The sequence below is a fragment of the Rana temporaria genome, chromosome 2, assembly GCF_905171775.1.
Source record: "Rana temporaria chromosome 2, aRanTem1.1, whole genome shotgun sequence".
NCBI lineage: Eukaryota > Metazoa > Chordata > Amphibia > Anura > Ranidae > Rana > Rana temporaria.
Window position 1 is genome coordinate 67384658 of NC_053490.1, and position 7226 is coordinate 67391883.

Here is a 7226-nt window from a genome sequence, read left to right on the forward strand (position 1 = left end):
GGTCCTGAAAGTTATGCAAGCAAGATTTGTGCAGGAGGCAGAAGAGGGGTATATATTTAGACTGTATATAGTTGTGTCCCTGAAGAGTTTCTTTTGCTGAAAAGTCAAGTGGGCATGCCATAATATCCCTATCCCCATCCAGCTGAATACCCCTAATAAACAAAAAAAGTTGCTGGACTCTTACCTGACTCACGTGTGCCGTGAAAATTCTGAGTGCCTGGTTGTGCAGGGCGGGGAAACCCATTTCACCAGTGGTTCCTGCGGGGGTAGCGCTTCACAGAATAACAAAATAGAATCAAGATGGCAGCATGATTATAACTAAAAAGCAAACAATGCTATATGCATTTGTTGAAATATAAATTAGTAAAGCAAAGCAAAGTTAAAAGATGTCAAATGTGAAAAAGTTATAGTAATATTAAGAGGGGTCATAATGAAATGTTGTTTTTACTAACACCCACACTCTTGTTTTCTTAATCTGCACCCCTGAAAAAAAAAACTCCCTTGTAACTTTTATCTTCACTCTAGCTCCAGATTTTAGTCAGCAAAACCAAAATGCTCCCACTTCAAATGTTTCATAACTTAACAACCTTCACACAAAATGGCATGTGGTAACAACAGATCTTTAACAATGTTTACACTGACACTTACAGCGATGACTCAGATTTTCCTACATGATTATATACAGTATACTATGAGTGCACCCAAGCTGTGCACACATTAGAACCCATATGTTTTTTTGTCCTGAAAGGCTGAGTCCACAGATAACGTAGTGGTTAAACCACTTGTTGTTCCTAGGACTTCTTAGGGACTAGTTTCAGCATGATCCAATTAGAAGTTCTCATCTCACCAAACGTAGCAATGGAGTCTCTCTCCTGCTATATTCTTCATAATGTACAATATAAAATCCTGGCAGCGGAAGGAAAATTGTTTTCAGCAAACTGTGACCAAGGATACAGAGTTCTCACTGATGTGGTCCATAGAAGTGCACAGTATGGAATGCTTTACCAGACAGGAAGTGATGGAACTCTCCTCCCAGTCATCCCTCACTGGGAATGTTGTAACATTGAAACTTACTTACCTGGCAGGGGAGACACCATGATCATGAAGGTGGTTCTCCCAGGACGAGGCACGGCTATTGCACACTCTAGGCCGTGCTGATCGTGGTTGTCTTCCCTGCCGCTTCTCGGCCTTTTGGCTAGGACTGGGTGTGGTATCTGTCCTCATCAGTTGTCAGCGGAGCGCTGAAGCACCTCCTACATGGGGAGGGTGGATGCAATCCAATGACGTCATTGCACCTGGAAGGATGGTTTCAGCAGGGACTACGCTGTGCTGCCCGACAGAATACTGGGGGCCGGCCCATGGTTGAGTCTGAGCCATCTGGAAGGGGGCTCCTGGTGAGGATGGGTGCTGTGCTTGGTCTTGGTCTTTTTGCCGAGTTCTAGTCTGGCCTTCTGGCTGGCTGGTGTAAGTGCTATCTCTGTCAGCGATCCGGTTGGAGGAGCTGGTAATGCCCTGGGATATGACGGGGCAGGACTGTGCAAATCCGCCGGGTTGGCTGGCAGGGGTGGAGGGCTGCACTGGCCGGTCGGGGGGTCGGATATGGAACGAAAAGCCTATGGTGCATGTGCCCCTGGAGTGGCAGTCCAGGGGTATCTGAAGATCACTGTGTGTGAGGGACACATTGATTGAAGGATACCACGGTCACTGCACCAGATACACGCTTTTTTTAGCACCTGCCTCCTGGGCCGGGCCTTTTGGCTAGGACCGGAGGAATTTTTTATTCCTGGCCGGAGGGCCTGGTCATTGTTTTACCACAATGGCCACTTCTTTCACTCTCCTCTCCACTATCCCTTCCCCCACTTTATTTTATTTAAGCCTGTGTTTGTCACTTTTTTGTCTTTTTTTTGTTGTGCACGTTTTGTCTCACTGTGTGATTAGTAGGGTGCGGGTCCTCGGGCCAGCCCTGAACGTCTTGGGAGTGGGTGGACATGGCCTTCTGGCTTAGTTCGCCTGCTCTCATGGGGTCTCCCTTCGGGGGAGCCCCACCTAGTACTGGGAGGGTTCTGTTTCGGCAGTCCCTCCGAGGAAGTTGGGTCCGTGTCGGCTTCGGTTGCTCGGACCACAGTACCTCAGTCCCCGTCTGGAGCCTAACGCCCCGGGGGATCAGGGTTTGGGTCCCTCTTCACAGGAGGACCACTTGACGTTGCACCCGTCTGCACGTTTTTGTGAACACTCTTTATGTGTGTGCACATTTTTTCTGCACCGGGTGGAGTTTTTTGGGTGTGTTCACACGCCATAGGCTTTTCAAAAAAAAAAAAAAAACATTGAAACTTGCTGGACAGTCACAAGTTAAGAAGTGGTAGCAGGGGGCTGATTTTTATAAGCCAAGAACATAATTTTTTATGGACCCCATATTTTTATGATTCTATAATTCCTGGTTCAGTATCTCTGTCTAGGAAGTAAATGCTGACCTTGGGTGATGATTGAACAAAAATGACACTAGCCTATAGGAGGGGTGCAGCACGGTGCAGTGGAATAACACACTCAGTCCCAGGGCCGTGAAATAACTTGTATTAAAATAACACAGAGCAGTGATTAAAAAGTGTATATGTCTGCGCTGTGAATTAAACTAGTGTTATAAGTGAGCAAAAGGAAGGGGAGGGGGGGAGGGGTGAAGTAGTGTGAACTTGGGAAGTGAAAAACTATGCAGACAGAAAATGGAAGGGACCTATGTGACAATCTATAAGTACAGTCCTAACTGGACCGTATTAAAAATCCATGGTGAAAATGCTTCGGTGAAAAAACCATATAAGTGATGAAGATAAAAATATATGAAATATATATGATATGCAAAAAGTCCCGGATTAGTCCAAGTAAATACAAAACAGTTCCAGGTGAAATTAATGGAGTAAGTGGATGGTTGAAAGTGAAAACAAAATCCAAATGCACGTGGGTGGAAAATGTGCAGTTTGATCAAATCCACAACAGCATGCAGCCCACACCATAAGTGATCTTGTCAGCTTACCTCCCAGCTGTCACTTAAAGCCAAAGATAATTACCAATACTCCAAATTCCTGTTAGATGGCTGTCACTCTGTGTACTCATCGGTGATTGGTCATACATAAGGGAGAAAAAATATGAGGTGTAACCTGGTTCTTCTATCACATATGAGGAAAAGGGGTGTAGCCAAGGTGGGTAAGTATACACTTACACTACTTACACAACGTGTAAGAAAAGGGAGCCTATCTCCACGAGCGCCGAGCTCGTCTCTCTGACTTCTCTCCGTCTCAGCTCCAATCCCTCAGTGTCCTCCAAGCCGATTGCTCGTGGTAAGATGGAAGAAACCGGGGTAGGGAGAAGTGAGAGAGGGGGGGCACATCGCGTGAATGGTACAACAAAAGTATATGGAAACACAAAGGTGCGGTAAAAAACTCACATGGAGCAGTGATGGAACGATCGCAAATCCACGAGCGCCGCGCTCGTCTGCCGTCCTTCTGGTGCTGCTCCTGATTGGTGCTCTGGTGTCCCGACGCGTGTTCGTCACATCACGTGACTTCATTGGAGGACACTGAGGGATTGGAGCTGAGACGGAGAGAAGTCAGAGAGACGAGCTCGGCGCTCGTGGAGATAGGCTCCCTTTTCTTACACGTTGTGTAAGTAGTGTAAGTGTATACTTACCCACCTTGGCTACACCCCTTTTCCTCATATGTGATAGAAGAACCAGGTTACACCTCATATTTTTTCTCCCTTATGTATGACCAATCACCGATGAGTACACAGAGTGACAGCCATCTAACAGGAATTTGGAGTATTGGTAATTATCTTTGGCTTTAAGTGACAGCTGGGAGGTAAGCTGACAAGATCACTTATGGTGTGGGCTGCATGCTGTTGTGGATTTGATCAAACTGCACATTTTCCACCCACGTGCATTTGGATTTTGTTTTCACTTTCAACCATCCACTTACTCCATTAATTTCACCTGGAACTGTTTTGTATTTACTTGGACTAATCCGGGACTTTTTGCATATCATATATATTTCATATATTTTTATCTTCATCACTTATATGGTTTTTTCACCGAAGCATTTTCACCATGGATTTTTAATACGGTCCAGTTAGGACTGTACTTATAGATTGTCACATAGGTCCCTTCCATTTTCTGTCTGCATAGTTTTTCACTTCCCAAGTTCACACTACTTCACCCCTCCCCCCCTCCCCTTCCTTTTGCTCACTTATAACACTAGTTTAATTCACAGCGCAGACATATACACTTTTTAATCACTATTCACTGTCTGTATTGGACAGATTTTTTCTTTGTTTGCTGCAGTGCCCACACCCATTCCCTGGCCCCCCATCACCTCCCTCCTTTTCCCATTTATCCTACACAGCGCAGGAGTATCACCTAGTTCTATACAACACAGAGCAGTGCTCCAAATTTTTGGGGTGGCGCAAACAAACAGAAAAAAAAAAACAAGTGCAGCCACTATGCCCATCAAGCGCAGCCACTGCGCCCATCAAACGCAGCTACTGTATCCATAAACTACCGCCATGTGCCATCAAATGCAGCAACTGTACCCATCAATTGCTGCCAGTGTGCCCCATCAATTGCTGCCAGTGTGCCCCATCAATTGCCGCCAGTGTGCCCCATCAATTGCCGCCAGTGTGCACCACCAATTGCCGCCAGTGTGCCCCATCAATTGCCGCTATTGTGCCCCATCAAATGCTGCCAGTGTGCCCCCTGCCCGGCACTTACCTGTCTCTGCGCTGTACTCCATGCAACAAGTCCTCAATTTCTTCTCCTGTCCTCTGCTATGATTGGACACCTTATAGGCGACAATAGATAGATTCATGCAATGCATGAATCTATCTATTGGTGATAGAGCAGTGCAGGAGAGAGGGGACAGCGCTCCTGCACCCTTTATGGACGCACCGCCATTGACTAACGAGGAAATAGAGAACATGTTCTCTATTTGGCCCGACGAGATCCTCGTCGGTTTCCTCGGCGAAAAGTGTACACACAACCCGGTTTTCTCGGCAGAATACGTCTCCCATCGAGTTTCTGGCTGAATTCTGACGAGAAAACCGGTCGTGTGTACGGGGCCTCAGTGTCTGTAGAGAGGGAAAGAATGCAACCTGGCCATCTTTTTCCCAACAGGCAGGTATCCAGAGAGGTTGCGTACCATACGCTATTAGAAATATCTTCACTCAGTTTTGGGCAAGGATTCCCATCATCCTGTTCAAAAATCCCAAAAACTGAAATTCCTCTTTTTTTTAGGATTTTTGTACAGCAACCAAGCTACTACATTTATTATATGTAAATATAAATGTTATTCTTGTTGACAGTTTAAAAAAAAAAGAAAGAAAATCTCCATGAGGCTCCAATATGTTAAAAACATCAATAGATCATACAACACTGTAGCACAACATTATTTTTCAATGGTGGTGATACCCAATACCATATGACACTGTAAATCATGTATGATTCAATGACAGTTTAACATGGAAAGGGACATCCAACGCGGTTGAAACGTATCTTCATTAGGGATGTTTATCGCCACTAAACAACATAACTGTATCAATGCTTAAGAGTCTTCTGGACTCCTCCAGGACATGGAGGGAGACACTACACCTATTTTTTGAACAGGCTAGTGCTGAACCATTGTGGGAGACCTTTCATTGTCAACCAGTGTGCTTTCAGGGATAACTTTATCTTGTGTCCATCTGGCCCAAGTTGTTTTCTATTTTTTTTTTTTTTTTGGTTTACAAACTTTTTTATTTGGTATAAAATTGTGGTACAAAAATGAGAAATCATATAGAATGAAGAATAATTTTTACATCATATCAAATTGTAAATGAGAATAATATAAAATGTATATAGAAGTTATTTTGGTATATCTATTACATCAAGAAAAGACCATTATAAAAAATTATAGAATAAAAGTAATAACAAGGCATTTTTGGTGACATACAATACATTTAACAGATGGATTTTTGGAGGCATAACATGTGTGCCTTTTAGTGGACCGCCAAATAAAATAAATCATCGTCATGAATGAACCAGGGATCCCATTTTTTCTTATAGCATTGCATTGTGTTAAACAGTATATGAAATATCTTTTCCATAAGATTTATAGTATTGGTCCTAGTTTTCAGTTGATCTAAAGGGACAGATGTGAATTTTCAATGATAAGCTATAAGCCAGTGGTGACACAAATCGTATGTATAATGCCGCGTACACACGATCGGGCTCTTGCCCGGCCAAATCACATCGCAATTCCAACGGAAAAATATAGAACATGTTCTATATCTAAAGTCCAATGGAATCCATTGGAATTTTCGATGAAATAACACAGATGGAGCTACACATGATTGGAAAATCCGATGGAAAAAGTCCATCAAACTTTTTCCATCGGAAATTCCGATCGTGTGTATGGGGCATAACTCTCAAGTGAGGTGTGGACATACCATACATTTTTGTGAATAGAATGCAAATAGGGATCGGGAGTTGACTTTGGAAACCTGAAATAAATGAAGCAAACTTTTCCAATTGCTTCCACTGTCTAGATGTATGTTCACATTTCCCAAAAATATGTGAGAAAAAGCCTATTGAGTTGCAACCTCTAAAGCATGTATTTGGTGTTGTAGGAAACATGGCCTGCAATTTTGTAGGTGTATAGTACCATCTTGTGAATAGTTTAGTGGTCTCTCTAACTGTTAGGCCTCGTACACACGACCGAACATGTCCACTGAAACTGGTCTGCGGACCAGTTTCCGCGGACATGTCCGATCGTGTGTATGGCCTAGCGGACAGGTTTGCTAAGAATCTTGTCCGCTGGAAACCTGTCCGTCGGACATGTCCGATGGTTAGTACAACTCATCGGACATGTCCGCTGGTTATGACGTATAACCAGCGGGCCGAAATCCCACGCATGCGTGGAAGCATTGACCTTCCGTGTTAGAGAATGTCGGTGTCTTCTACGTCACTGCGTTCTCTGTCCGCTGGGATTTTGGTCTGATGGTGTGTACACACATCAGACCAAAAGCTCCCAGCAGACATGTCCGATGAAAACGGTCCGCGACAGCTTATCGACACTCCAACCAACAGGACCCGATCCATATCAATTCCCCAGAATCAAGACGAGACACGCAGCTCTGTACTTGTTCCAAATGTAATGACACTTTAATGGTTTCTTTCAGTCTTATATACAGTACAAGGCATTAAATGA

General features: G+C 44.1%; 1 non-coding gene across 1 annotated transcript; it reads left to right on the forward strand.

Moving 5' to 3' along the window:
* The first annotated feature begins 1070 nt into the window (after nucleotides 1-1070).
* LOC120929860 lies at nucleotides 1071-1229 on the forward strand. Its single transcript, XR_005747528.1, has one exon. It is a non-coding gene; the product is annotated as a U1 spliceosomal RNA (small nuclear RNA).
* The last annotated feature ends 5997 nt before the right edge of the window (nucleotides 1230-7226 follow it).